Genomic DNA, 16,190 nt, shown 5'->3' on the forward strand with positions numbered 1-16,190 from the left:
TTATGTGATATGCCACAATAATTTATGTGGCCCGCTACGTCATTTTCTGGGATATGCCACCATAGTTTAAGTAGCCCGCTACTTAACTTCATGGGTTTTGCCACTATAATTTATGCGGCCCGCTACTTCATTTTATGTGATATGCCACCATAATTTATGTGGCCCACCGTCATTTTATGTGATATGTCGCAATAATTTCTGTGGCCCACTTCATCATTTTTTGTGATATGCCAACATAATTTATGTGGCCCGCTACTTCATACATGCCACCATAATTCATGTGGCCCGCTACGTCATTTTATGTGATATGCCATCATTATTTACGTGGCCCGCTACTTTATTTTCTGGGATATGCCACAATAATTTAAGTAGCCCGCTACTTAATTTCATGCGTTTTGCCACCATAGTCTATGTGGCCCGCTACTTCATTTGATGTGATATGCCACAAAAATTTATGCGGCCCGCTACGTCATTTTATGTGACATGCTGCAATCATTTATGTGGCTCGCTACTTCATTTCATATGATATGCCACAAAAATGTATGCGGCCCGCTACGTCATTTTATGTGACATGCTGCAATAATTTACATGGCCCGCTCCTTAATTTGATGTGATATGCTGCAATAATGTATGTGGCCTGCTACTTCATTTTATGTGATATGCCACCATGATTTATGTGGCACACTACATTGTTTTATTTGATATGCTACAAAAATGTATGCGGCCCGCTACGTCATTTTATGTGACATGCTGCAATAATTTACATCGCCCGCTACTTCATACTTGCCAGTATAATTTCGTGGCCTGCTACGTCATTTTATGTGATATGCCATCATTATTTACGTGGCCCGCTACTTTATTTTCTGGGATATGCCACAATAATTTAAGTAGCCCGCTACTTAATTTCATGCGTTTTGCCACCATAGTCTATGTGGCCCGCTACTTCATTTGATGTGATATGCCACAAAAATTTATGCGGCCTGCTATGTCATTTTATGTGACATGCTGCAATAATTTATGTGGCTCACTACTTAATTTTATGTGATATGCCTCAAAAATTTACGCAGCCCGCTACGTCATTTTATGTGATATGCTGCAATAATTTATGTGGCCCACTACCTCGTTTAATGTGATATACTGCAATAATTTATGTGGCCTGCTACTTCATTTTATGTGATATGCCACCATGACTTATGTGGCACACTACATTATTTTATGTGCTTTGCCGCCATTATTTATGTGGCCAGCTACTTAATTTTAGGTGATATGCCACAATAATTTAAGTGGCCCACAACTTCATTTTATGGAATATGCCACCATAATTTCTGTGGCCCGCTACGTCTTTTTATGTTACATGCCGCAATTATTTTACGTGGCCTGCTATGTCATTTTATGTGATATACAATGCAATAATTAATGTGGCCTGCCAAGTATTTTTATGTGATATGCCGCATAAATTTACATGGTCTGCTATATAATTTAATGCGGTATGCCGCTTACATTTACATGGTCCGTTATATATGAGGTCCTCTCCAAGGTTCTCAGTCATCATTGTCACCGACGTCCCACTGGGTGTGAGTTTTCCTTGCCCTTATGTGGGCCTACCGAGGATGTGGTAGTGGTTTGTGCAGCCCTTTGAGACACTAGTGATTTAGGGCAATATAAGTAAACATTGACTGATAATATGCCGCTTAAATGTATGTAGCCTATATAATGTGGTATGTGGCAATAAGTTTTCTTTAAACTGGGCAACTGGTTAAAGATTGTGGGCGTTCTACGACTACATGGAGCAGAATGTTGCACACATTGGAAGAAGGTAGTGAGCTACATCTCCCTCCTCAACAAAGGATAGAACATGGAAGAGCTCACACTTGTCATGTGCATGCTTACGCGGTGACCAATGTACGCCCTGGAGTGACGAGCACATGTGGTGGGCGGCTGCGGTGGCTTTTTAAAAGGCGTCACCTGCTACTACTACCAGTTCCAGCAGGCCCATAATAGATGGTGTGACGCCTCACTTCTACACACACGCTGAAGGAACCCACGCATGGTGTTGGCATGTGTTACATATAAAAATAACATACACTCCTGTTAGCATGTGTTACATATAAACAACACTCCTGTGAGCATGTGTTACATATAAACATAACACACACTCCTCTAAGCATATGTTACATATAAACATAACACTCCTCTTAGCATGTGTTACATATAAACATAACACACACTCCTCTTAGCATGTGTTACATATAAACATAACACTGCTGTTAGCATGTGTTACATATAAACACAAGACACTGTTAGCATGTGTTACATATAAACATAACACACACTCCTGTTAGCATGTGTTACATATAAACAACACTCCTGTGAGCATGTGTTACAAACAAACATAACACACACTCCTCTTAGCATGTGTTACATATAAACAACACTCCTGTAAGCAGGTGTTACATATAAACAACACTCCTGTGAGCATGTGTTACATATAAACATAACACACACTCCTCTTAGCATATGTTACATATAAACATAACACTCCTCTTAGCATGTTACATACAAACATAACACTCCTCTTAGCATGTGTTACAAATAACATAGCACACACTCCTGTTAGCATGTGTTACATATGAACATAACACTGCTGTTAGCATGTGTTACATATAAACACAAGACACTGTTAGCATGTGTTACATATAAACATAAGACACACCCCTGTTAGCATGTGTTACATATAAACATAAGACACCGTTAGCATGTGTTACATATAAACACAACACACACTCCTCTTAGCATGTGTTACATATAAACAACACTCCTGTAAGCAGGTGTTACATATAAACAACACTCCTGTGAGCATGTGTTACATATAAACATAACACACACTCCTCTTAGCATATGTTACATATAAACATAACACTCCTCTTAGCATGTGTTGCATATAAACATAACACTCCTCTTAGCATGTGTTACATATTAACATAGCACACACTCCTGTTAGCATGTGTTACATATAAACATATCACTGCTGTTAGCATGTGTTACATATAAACATATCACTGCTGTTAGCATGTGTTACATATAAACATAAGACACTGTTAGTATGTGTTACATATAAACATAAGACACACTCCTGTTAGCATGTGTTACATATAAACATAAGACACTGTTAGCATTTGTTACATATAAACACAACACACACTCCTCTTAGCATGTGTTACATATAAACATAACACTCCTCTTAGCATGTGTTACATATAAACATAACACTCCTCTTAGCATGTGTTACATATAAACATAACAATGCTGTTAGCATGTGTTACATATAAACATAACAATGCTGTTAGCATGTGTCCCACTGGGTGTGAGTTTTCCTTGCCCTTATGTGGGCCTACCGAGGATGTCGTAGTGGTTTGTGCAGCCCTTTGAGACACTAGTGATTTAGGGCTATATAAGTAAACATTGATTGATTGATTGATTACGTAAACATAACACACACTCCTGTTAGCATGTGTTACATAAAAACATAAGACACTATTAGCATGTGTTAGAAGTCGTGACATAAATCATAATAAGTGATCTTGTGATGCCTGCAATCAAAAGGTGGTGAGTGGTTTCCATGAATGAACAGAAGTCATTTTGGTGAGTAAATAAGGGACTAGCTGGAGGAGAGTAAAAGGGTAGAGGTATGTGCGCCATGCAAGAATGCAGCGTGTGCCTCGCGCGCAGCGGAGGAAAGATACTGTTGCTTATTAGGGAACTTTTTGCACTTCATTATGTCCCCCCAGCGAAAGACAGGCTTTTCTGGCGGCAGTGTGCCAAAAGGTCAGCATCCACTGCTGATGTTTATGTCACCGTCACGAGCAATATCATACGTGTCGATATAGTGGCATGCAAAACAATAACAAATACCCCCATTATTTATTATTTACTTTTGAAATAATATCTCTATTCGGTTAACTCAGGGGTAGGGAACCTATGGCTCTAGAGCCAGATGTGGCTCTTTTGATGACTGCATCTGGCTCTCGGATAAATGTGAGCTGACACTGCTTAACACGATAAGTAATGAATAATTCCACTTGTAATCACAGTGTTAAAAATAACGTTCAAAATATAAAACATTCATTTTTAATCCATCCATTCATTTTCTACTGCACCCGTTGAAAAAGTTGCATAATGGTAAGAAGTTATTTATTTATTTATTGGTTAATGTGGGGCTTGCACTCCTGGGAGTTCTTCAGACCACCAAGCACCGACATGAGAGCCTGTTTCAGGGTTTAAATATTGTATTATTTTTAAATAAGACTCTCAGTTGCTTTCAGTAATTGTCTTTTTCTCTTTCCTTCTCGCTCGCGCTCTGGCTCCAGCCCCAACCCCAACCCCGTCTCTCTTCCTGGCTGCTGCTTATAACAGAGCGACAGGTGATTGGATAACAAGGCCCAGGTGGGCCGTCTACGGTCCTGGCACACCCCGCTTCGCTGCAGGCCCGCATGCCACGCCCCCTCCACAGTTAGCTTCAGAAACACAATGTTATTACAAAAAATAGGAGACCTGTTATACTCTACAAATGTTGGTCTTACTTAAAAATGCACGCGTTTAGTTGTGTTCAGTGTTGAAAAAAATATTATATGGCTCTTACAGAAATACATTTTAAAAATATTTGGATTCTTAGCTCTCTCAGCCCAAAAGGTTCCCGACCCCTGGGTTAACTGCTGCTGGAATTTAAATTTTCCTGAGGGAACTCTCCTGAAGGAATCAATAAAGTACTATCTATCTATCTATCTATCTATCTATCTATCTATCTATCTATAATCTGACTACACAAAACCTTACTTTGGATGGTAAACATGTGTACATGTTTTAGGTATGGCTGCAAGATTTGGAGGAAAAAAACCTAAATGCCATTTTTCCCCAGAAAATTCCTCATTATTGTAGAATGTATTACCATTTAAGATATATAACTTTTACCGTAAATGTTGGACTATAAGCCGCTGCCTTTTTCTCGACACTTTGAACTCTGCGGATTATAAAACAGTGTGGCCATTTTACGGACATTTCTTCGCTGACGGCTATAATGCAAATAGTTAAAAAAAAAAAAACAAGCAAGCAAATACACTGAAAAGGTGAAGTGCATTACATTTATATAGCGCTTTTCTCTAGTGACTCAAAGCGCTTTTACGTAGTGAAAGCCAATATCTAAGTTACATTTAAAGCAGTGTGGGTGGAACTGGGAGCAATTGGGTAAGGACAAAACGGCGGCGACTAGGATGGCGGAAGCGGGGATTGAACCTGGAACCCTCAAGTTGCGGGCACAGCCACTCTACCAACCGAGCTATACCGCCCCAAAAGGTGTGTTATTGTTTGTGCTTTGGATGAGTTCGTTTCTTCATTCATCACACCAAGCAACGTTTGTAAGTTTTACAATATAACTAAAACTATTTTTACTCCCATGTGTGATGTCTGTAGGGGTGTTGTCATGCATATTTGCACAAGCTATGGTAATGTAATCAAACTAGCGTTGTCAGCATGAGCTAATATGCTAACAGGTTTACGAGTGTCTGTGTTAGTATTATTAACTTATAATGGCATTCTTTTTCTATTAAATTCCTCAGTAAACTCACCAACATGTCATCCATGGAGTTATTGAGTCTGTTTAGCTGATTGGAGAGCTGGCTTGCGCAGCTAGCGGGTCCATGACCATGGAATCGTGAAAAACAAAACAAAAAAAACACGAGGAGTACTTTGTTGCACCACCTCTGGCTTTTAAGAGTCTGTGAGGCATGGACTTAACGATCTTTCTCTGACTGCTGCCAGAAGATCAGCTTTGCAGCTCAGAGTCTTGTCATAAAGCATTTTTAAAAAATGTCCACCTCACACATTTGACATTGGACTACGATGCGGCCGTGACATTGACCTTATGTCTCTTTCAAGGAAAGTTTGTACACTTCTTGCTCCATGGCAAGATGCATTACCTTGAAAAATGATGTCATCTTCAGACATCCTTTCCATGGATGGAATAAGAGGTGTATTGATGGTGTAATGACGGCCATCATTACACCACCAATGACTGTGGATATGTGCATCTTTTCTTCAGGCAGTCGTCTTCATAAATGCCATTGGAACCAACCCCAAACTAAAGTCCCAGCATCATGCACATTCACCATTCATCCCTGAACATGACTTTCATCCATAGTCCACCATTACTTTTCCTCAGCCCATTGGAACCGTGTTTTCTCTGTTTTGTTGTTAATTGCAGCTTTCGTTTAGCATGGACGCATTTAAATCCCATTTCCTTGAGGCACTTTCCTACAGTTCGGTCACAGATGGTGACTCCAGTTTACATTTGTTGTTTTCAAGACATTGCTTGAAGGGGTTCTGATGTTTTCCTTGGTCTACCAGTATGCTTGCCATTGCCAACTTTCCCATGTTGTTTTGACGAGGTCCATATTTTAAACATCGCTGACTGAACAAGCAACAACTTTTACCTAGTGGTTAGAGTGTCCGCCCTGAGATCGGTAGGTTGTGAGTTCAAACCCCGGCCGAGTCATACCAAAGACTATACAAATGGGAGCCATTACCTCCCTGCTTGCCACTCAGCATTAAGGGTTGGAATTGGGGGTTAAATCGCCAAAAATGATTCCCGGGCGCGGCACCGCTGCTGCCCACTGCTCCCCTCACCTCCCAGGGAGTGAACAAGGGGATGGGTCAAATGCAGAGGACACATTTCGCCACACCTAGTGTGTGTGTAACGAGCATTGGTACTTTAAACATGAAGTACACATTTGTGTACTTATGGACTAAGTACATCATATCAAAAGATGATTCTTAGTTTTTATTCTAATTAAGGTCCAATAAGCCCAACTAGCAAAGAGAAATAAAAAAAAGCATGTAAGCAAACAGCTTGGGTCTTAAAAGGGTAAGGAGAAACCTGCTTTGAATCCATTCTGCACGTGAAGTGAAATATAGTTATATAGCGCGTTTCTCTAGCGAATCAAAGCGCTTTACATATTTAAACCCAATATCTAAGTTACTTTTTTTTTTAAACCAGGTTAGGTGGCACTGGGAGCAGGTGGGTAAAGTGTCTGGCCCAAGGACACAACGCCAGTGACTAGGATGGCGGAAGTGGGGATCGAACCTGGAACCCTCAAGTTGCTGGCACGGCCACTCTACCAACTGAGCCATACCGCCCCACGTCTGCTATGTCATCATTTTCACTCGGAAAAATAAAGTGCAAAATATCTCAATTCCTTACAAAGTTTACAGCACACGATCATGTAGCCACGGCAACAATCCAAAGACAAAAAGAAGCGGGCGGGCGCTGAGACATACTAGACGTGTTGAATATGAAAGGAGTTGAGTGACAAGCAGCTGATACCATCTTGTCTTCACACTTCATCCTTCACATGTCTCAACGCTAAGCTCTCATTGTGTCCTCATTGGCGCTGCAAATAGCCAACAAATAGATTAGCGCAGTAATCTCAACATTTTGCGTGCCGCCACAACCTTGGAGTGTGTGTGTGTGTGTGTGTGTGTGTGTGTGTGTGTGTGTGTGTGTGTGTACGGCGGGATGGATTAGCGAGCTTCTACTGTATCCTCTATTCATTACGCTTGATCCTCGGGGCTGCGCCTTGGCGTCGCGCGGCGCTATGCTAAGGCGCGTGCTAGGGTTTAAGTGATGCATCCCGCCTTAAGTCTGGCCATGTGGAATAACAATCCAACCCCCCCGACATCTCCTGTTGTCATCGGCCCTCGGCTTGCACCGGCTTTGTTCCGGAGACAAGCGACGCAGCTGCCGGCAGAGAAGTGACGACGCTAGCACAATTCATCATTTATACAAAGATGCTGTACATGCAAGGACATCGGCGTTAAACCCGCTGTACCGCCAGCATTGAATACCATGTCAATGTGGTACATTACAGCAGTCTTTCTTAACCATAGGGGCGGGGACGCCCCCCCCCCAAAAAATAGCTGTGGTCCGTACAGGTCAGTTGTAATACACTTTCCCACCACTCGCGGCGGTAATGACAATATCAAACTAACCGTAGAAGTCTGAAACTCAACTCAAAGAAAAAATGTGCTTAAGCGCAAAAATTACGACTAAAGTGGTAAATTTCATTTTAAATCAATTGACAGTTGGAGAAACATACACTATATTGCCAAAAGTATTTGGCCACATGCCTTAACTTAGAGGTTCTCAAATGGGGGTACGCGTACCCCTGGGGGTACTTGAAGGTATGCCAAGGGGTACGTGAGACTTTTAAAAAATATTCTAAAAAATAGCAACAATGCAAAAATCCTTTAGAAATATATGTATTGAATAATACTTCAACAAAATATGAATGTAAGTACATAAACTGTGAAAAGAACTGCAACAAGGCAATATTCGGTGTGGACAGCTAGATTTTTTCATAAATATTATTGTTATAGATTTCCTTTTTGTGAAGAATTTTTTAGAATGAAGTTGATGAATCCAGATGGATCTCTATTACAATCCACAAAGAGGGCACTTTAAGTTGTTGATCACTTCTATGTGTAGAAATCTTTATTTATAATTGAATCATTTGTTTATTTTTCAACAAGATTTTAGTTATTTTATATATTTTTTTCCAAATAGTTGAAGAAAGACCACTACTAATGAGCAATATTTTGCACTGCTATACAATTTAATAAATCAGAAACTGATGACATAGTGCTGTATTTTACTTCTTAATCTCTTTTTTTCAACCAAAAATGCTTTGCTCTAATTAGGGGGTACTAGAATTAAAAAATGCTCACCGGCGGTACATCACTGAAAAACGGTTGAGAACAACTGCCTTAACTCACATATGAACTTGAAGTGCAATCCCATGGAATTGTCCAAAATGTTTTGGTATCCTGGAGCATTCAAAATTCCTTTAACTGGAAGTAAGGGACCAAGCCCAATTCCTGAAAAGCAACCCCACACCATAATTCCTCCTCCACCAAATTTCACACTCGTCACACACTGATGTTGGTGGAGAAGGCCTGGCTCTCAGTCTCTGTTCTAATTCATCCCAAAGGTGTTCTATCGGGTTCAGGTCAGGACTCTGAAGTTGCTGGCACAGCCACTTTACTTTGTTTTGCTTTGATCAAAAATAGAACCAACTCTTAATGAAAATGTACATTTCACAAATAATTCTCTTGGCATAACACTTCAAGTTAGTTGAACATTCTGAGGACAGTCTCAGTGTATTTACAAAAGGCATTAAACTTTAAGTACACATTTTTACAATGGAGTTCAGGGTGCGCAACTCGCTTTCAACCAACTGCGAGCCCTGCAGGGAACTCTTAACTACTACGAAGATGATGGTCATGTTGACTTAAGTCTTTGCATCTTATTGTTTTGTTATTTTATCCTTTGAGTGGATAATTTACAAGGAAAGAAGGCATTGTGCATTGATACTGCATCAGCCTGTCGCCATCCACTGCCAGCCACAACAGGAGCAGCTGTCTGCTTGCACCTGCACTGATTGGAGTAGCAGCAGCATATTCGTAGGGCGCTTAAAGTCAGCTGACACTTCATCTCTAAAGAGTGTCATGACATTTAGAACCGCAGTTTCTTTCAATAAAAAATTTGCAGCTCATTTTTATACTTAACAAACTCATCATGCAGGCTGCGGGCCGGATTAAAGCTGTTCGCGGGCCTGATATGGCCCACGGGCCGAATGTTTGACATCGCTGGTGCAGACCATTAATAAGCCGAAGGGAGACTGTTGAACAACTTAAGCTGTACATCAAGCAAGAATGGGAAATAATTCCACTTCAAAAATGTGTCTCCTCAGTTCCCAAACCTTTACTGAGTGTTGTTAAAAGGAAAGTCCATGTAACACACTGGTAAAAATGCCCCTGTGACAACTTTTTTGCAACGTGTTGATGCCATCAAATTCTAAGTTCATGATTATTTGCAAAAAATGAGAAAGTTTCTCAGTTTGAACGTGAAATATCTTGTCTTTGCAGTCTGATTAATTGAATATAAGTTGAAAAGGATTTGTTGTATTCTCTTTTTTTTTTTTTTTTTTTTTACCAGTTACATCAGGGGTAGGGAACCAATGGCTGTAGAGCCAGATGTGGCTCTTTTGATGACTGCATCTGGCTCTCAGATACATCTTAGCTGACATTGCTTAACACGATAAGTAATGAATAATTCCGCTGGTAATCACAGTGTTAAAAATAAAGTTCAAATTATAAAACATTGTCATGCATTTTAATCCAACCATCCGTTTTCTATCACACCTGTTCAAGATGTCGCATTAATGGTAAGAAGTATTATATTTATTATTGGTTAACTTTAGAATAACAATGTTATTAAAAAGAACAAGAGACTTATTATGAACTAAAAATGTTGGTCTTACTTAAAAATGCACGCATTTAGTTGTATTCAGTCTTAAAAAATATGATATAGCTCTCACGGAAATACATTTTGAAATATTTGGCTTTCATGGCTCTCTCGGCCAAAAAGGTTCCCGACCCCTGATTTACACAATGTGACAACTTCACTGCTTTTGGCTTTTGTACATTAGAGGTAAACTAAAGTAAAATTGATATACATTGACTGCGATGTAAACATGGTATGTTGTGATACAGTAAAATATAAAGCAATAATAATGATGTAAACTTATCATAAAATAACATTTTCTGAACATGTTTTGAGTTATTGTGAATTCTGAAAAGGCAGATATTTAGGGGTTGAAGCTCTTAATGCACATGGTCTGTGGTCAACACACTTTCACGTACATGATCCAGTCTTTGTTGGGACAGAAGCAGATGAAGACTCTCCACACAGGGACAACATCCACACTCCTAATCCCCAAAGCGTCTAAGGACTAGGGCTAATGACAATGGCGGGGTCAGGCCTCTGGAATAGTTTGAGGGTAAAACCCCGCAAAAGTTGAGTAAGTGATGGTCGCTGAGAGGGGGAGAGAGCGTCACGCTTCAACCCGAAACAAGCGTGAAGTCCTCACATTCCAGCCTGGTGAAGACAGCAGGCAGATGGCAGAGAGGACAGACCTACAAATATGCGGGCGCATGCGGCCACGTGGCCGCCGTGACCCCGTCTGTCAGCTCGGGCGGCCATTTACAGCACCTGACCGTCGCCGCCTGGAGGCCCCGGCCGCGACCCCGGGCCCGAGTCCGGCGCGGTGCCGAGTGACGTGGTGTTCGACGGACGCCCGGGCAGCGTGTCGCTGACACCCGACTCCCCGGCCAAAGGGAGCGAGGACGGATGAGACGCACGGCGCTCTCTCAAAAAGCCTGCGTGTTTACTTCTGTCTGAAAGGCCACGCAATCACGGAGAAAGCCCTCGACGCTCATCGTCACATCACGCAGACGCACAGGAGCCAACGCCGGGGAAGAACCCCGCTAGAACCCTCCCGGCGACGTCCTCATGGAAGACGATAAAAATATAATGTATAACGCGGTAGACACGTAATCCATCCATTTTTTTACCACTTATTCCCTTTGGGGTCGCTGGTGCCTATCTCAGCTATAATCGGGCGGAAGGTGGTGTACACCCTGGACAAGTCGCCACCTCATCGCAGGGCCAACACAGATAGTCAGACAACATTCACACTCACATTCACACACTAGGGACCATTTGGTGTTGCCAATCAACCTATCCCCAGGTGCATGTCTTTGGAAGTGGGAGGGGCCTATCCCCAGGTGCATGTCTTTGGAAGTGGGAGGGGCCTATCCCCAGGTGCATGTCTTCGGAAGTGGGAGGGGACTATCCCCAGGTGCATGTCTTCGGAAGTGGGAGGGGCCTATCCCCAGGTGGATGTCTTTGGAAGTGGGAGGGGCCTATCCCCAGGTGCATGTCTTCGGAAGTGGGAGGGGACTATCCCCAGGTGCATGTCTTCGGAAGTGGGAGGGGCCGATCCCCAGGTGCACGTCTTCGGAAGTGGGAGGGGCCTATCCCCAGGTGCATGTCTTCGGAAGTGGGAGGGGCCTATCCCCAGGTGCATGTCTTTGGAAGTGGGAGGGGCCTATCCCCAGGTGCATGTCTTCGGAAGTGGGAGGGGACTATCCCCAGGTGCATGTCTTCGGAAGTGGGAGGGGCCTATCCCCAGGTGCACGTCTTTGGAAGTGGGAGGGGCCTATCCCCAGGTGCATGTCTTCGGAAGTGGGAGGGGACTATCCCCAGGTGCATGTCTTCGGAAGTGGGAGGGGCCTATCCCCGGGTGCATGTCTTCGGAGGTGGGAGGGGCCTATCCCCAGGTGCATGTCTTCGGAAGTGGGAGGGGCCTATCCCCAGGTGCATGTCTTTGGAAGTGGGAGGGGCCTATCCCCAGGCTCATGTCTTCGGAAGTGGGAGGGGCCTATCCCCAGGCTCATGTCTTCGGAAGTGGGAGGGGCCTATCCCCAGGCTCATGTCTTCGGAAGTGGGAGGGGCCTATCCCCAGGCTCATGTCTTCGGAAGTGGGAGGGGCCTATCCCCAGGTGCATGTCTTCGGAAGTGGGAGGGGCCTATCCCCAGGCGCATGTCTTTGGAAGTGGGAGGGGCCTATCCCCAGGTGCATGTCTTCGGAAGTGGGAGGGGACTATCCCCAGGTGCATGTCTTCGGAAGTGGGAGGGGCCTATCCCCAGGTGCATGTCTTTGGAAGTGGGAGGGGCCTATCCCCAGGTGCATGTCTTCGGAAGTGGGAGGGGCCTATCCCCAGGTGCATGTCTTCGGAAGTGGGAGGGGACTATTCCCGGGTGCATGTCTTCGGAAGTGGGAGGGGCCTATCCCCAGGCGCATGTCTTTGGAAGTGGGAGGGGCCTATCCCCAGGTGCATGTCTTCGGAAGTGGGAGGGGACTATCCCCAGGTGCATGTCTTCGGAAGTGGGAGGGGCCTATCCCCAGGTGCATGTCTTTGGAAGTGGGAGGGGCCTATCCCCAGGTGCATGTCTTCGGAAGTGGGAGGGGCCTATCCCCAGGTGCATGTCTTCGGAAGTGGGAGGGGCCTATCCCCGGGTGCATGTCTTCGGAGGTGGGAGGAAGCCGGAGTACCCGGAGGGAACCCACGCAGTCACGGGAAGAACATGCAAACTCCACACAGAAAGATTCCGAGCCGGGGATTGAACCCAGGACTACTCAGGACCTTCGTATTGGGAGGCAGACGCACCTCTGCCACCGTGCTGCCCACACGTAATCCATATCAATCAAAAATGTGTTTGATTAAAACGTTCAATTATCTTTCCTTCTTCCTTGTCGTCGCAAGAAAGCGGAAGTAGAGAAGCAAGGTTGGTTGCATGAACAAAGGCACTCGCTCTCTGGTGACTGAGCAGGGCAGGAAGTGATCACTGATCAGGGGGCGTGACACGCTAACGGCCAATCAGGTGACAGAATCAATCATCAAGTTTGCAGTGATGAGCTTCAAGAGGTAGTCACTCTCAATCAATCAATCAATCAATGTTTATTTATTTAGCACTAAATCACAAGTGTCTCAAAGGGCTGCACAAGCCCCAACGACATCCACGGTCCAGAGCCCACATGAAGGCAAAGAAAAACTCACCCCAGTGGGACGTATATGTGAATTACTATGAGAAACCTTGTGGAGGAGCGTAAATGTGGGCAACCAGGAGACTGAAAGCCATGGATGTACATAGTGGATCTAACATAATAGTGAGAGTTCAGTCCATAGTGGATCTAACATAATAGTGAGAGAGTCCAGTCCATAGTGGATCTAACATAATAGTGAGAGAGTCCAGTCCATTGTGGATCTAACATAATAGTGAGAGTTCAGTCCATAGTGGATCTAACATAATAGTGAGAGAGTCCAGTCCATTGTGGATCTAACATAATAGTGAGAGAGTCCAGTCCATTGTGGATCTAACATAATAGTGAGAGAGTCCAGTCCATTGTGGATCTAACATAATATTGTGAGAGTCCAGTCCATAGTGGATCTAACATTATAGTGTGAGAGTCCAGTCCATAGTGGATTTAACATAATAGTGAGAGTCCAGTCCATAGTGGATCTAACATAATAGTGTGAGAGTCCAGTCCATAGTGGATCTAACATAATAGTGAGAGTCCAGTCCATAGTGGATCTAACATAATAGTGTGAGAATCCAGTCCATAGTGGATCTAACATAATAGTGTGAGAGTCCAGTCCATAGTGGATCTAACATAATAGTGAGAGTCCAGTCCATAGTGGATCTAACATAATAGTGTGAGTCCAGTCCATAGTGGATCTAACATAATAGTGTGAGAGTCCAGTCCATAGTGGATCTAACATAATAGTGAGAGTCCTGTCCATAGTGGATCTAACATAATAGTGAGAGTCCAGTCCATAGTGGATCTAACATAATAGTGAGAGTCCAGTCCATAGTGGATCTAACATAATAGTGTGAAAGTCCAGTCCATAGTGGATCTAACATAATAGTGAAAGGGTCCAGTCCATAGTGGATTTAACATAATAGTGTGAGAGTCCAGTCCATAATGGATCTAACATAATAGTGTGAAAGTCCAGTCCATAGTGGATCTAACATAATAGTGTGAAAGTCCAGTCCATGGTGGATCTAACAGAATAGTGAGAGTCCAGTCCATATTAGATCTAACATAATAGTGTGAAAGTCCAGTCCATAGTGGATCTAACATAATAGTGAGAGTCCAGTCCATAGTGGATCTAACATAATAGTGAGAGTCCAGTCCATAGTGGATCTAACATAATAGTGAGAGTCCAGTCCATAGTGGATCTAACATAATAGTGAAAGAGTCCAGTCCATAGTGGATTTAACATAATAGTGTGAGAGTCCAGTCCATAGTGGATCTAACATAATAGTGAGAGTCCAGTCCATAGTGGATCTAACATAATAGTGAGAGTCCAGTCCATAGTGGATCTAACATAATAGTGAAAGAGTCCAGTCCATAGTGGATCTAACATAATAGTGAAAGAGTCCAGTCCATAGTGGATCTAACATAATAGTGAGAGTCCAGTCCATAGTTGTAACATAATAGTGAGAATAGTCACCAGACATGGTTCTCACTTCACAGGTGTGCTTGAAGCTCATGGAGAGAATGCCCAGAGTGTGCAAAGCAGTTATCAGAGCAAAGGGTGGCTAGTTTGAAGAAACTAGAATATAAAACTTGTTTTCGGTTATTTCACCTTGTTTTGTTAAGTACATAACTCCACATGTGTTCATTCATAGTTTTGATGTGACAATCTACAAGGTAAATAGTCATGACATCAAAGAAAACGCATTGACTGAGAAGGTGTGTCCACACTTTTGGTTTCTACTGTATGTTCATTTATCTCTCAGCCCTTGTGTGTGTAAGGTAAAAAAAAAACAAAAAAAAAACATCCCAATGAATCGCAATCTCGATTCTGAGCAGAAAAAAAAAACAAATTTGTGATCTTACACAAAATGCTATTTCTCACTTCCTGTTGGTGCCTTAACCGGACAAGCCAAGGCGGGGCCGCAGGGAATGATGCCAGCACGCACACACCTCTTTGAAAGTGATACGTGGACATAGCCACCACCGAGCGCCACTGCAGATCCCCTTGGAGGGGCAACGCGGGCATGCACACACACACACACACACACACACACACACACACACACACACACACACACACACACACACACACACACACACACCATGTTGTCTCCGCATGCCAAGATAACACATGTGCACTCTGAAAACAGACTACAAAGTAAAACAGATATACCATAAATTCCGGACGATAATCCACTACATTTTCCCTAGGCTTTGAACCCTGCGGCTTATAAAACGGTGGGGCTAACTTGTGGATTTTTCTTTGCTGACAGCCATAATGCAAATAGATAAAAAAAACAACCACAAAGCAAAGACACCGAATAAGTGTTATGGTTTGTGTTATGGCGCCTCCTTTGGGACAAGTTCACTCACTGCAGGTGCTGCATTGTCCTGTTTAGATAGAGTTTTGAACCGGAAGTACCGTCCTCTAGCCGCCCATAGCGTTCTACTCGTATGGATTCTTCATTTATCACTCCAGGCTGCGTTCGTAAAAATATATCTTTCTTATTAAAGCGTCCCATGTGTGATGTCTGTGGGAGTGTTTGGTATGGTGCTACGGTAATGTGATCAAGCTGGCGTCGTTAGCATGAACTAATGTGCTAAAACGTTTACGAGTCTCTGTTAGTATTATTAACTTACAAATTCCTCAGTAAATTCACCAAAACGTCACCATGGAAGTGTAGGGTCTGTTTA

The 16,190-nt window shown here is 43.1% G+C and overlaps 1 protein-coding gene across 1 annotated transcript in view; it reads right to left on the bottom strand.

Annotated features, from left to right (window-relative positions):
- Positions 1-16,190, bottom strand: part of xpo4 (exportin 4) — a 96,861-nt gene that overhangs the window by 66,145 nt on the left and 14,526 nt on the right. The gene's annotated exons all lie outside the window — the stretch shown is intronic.

The sequence above is a fragment of the Nerophis ophidion genome, linkage group LG13, assembly GCF_033978795.1.
Source record: "Nerophis ophidion isolate RoL-2023_Sa linkage group LG13, RoL_Noph_v1.0, whole genome shotgun sequence".
Lineage (NCBI taxonomy): Eukaryota > Metazoa > Chordata > Actinopteri > Syngnathiformes > Syngnathidae > Nerophis > Nerophis ophidion.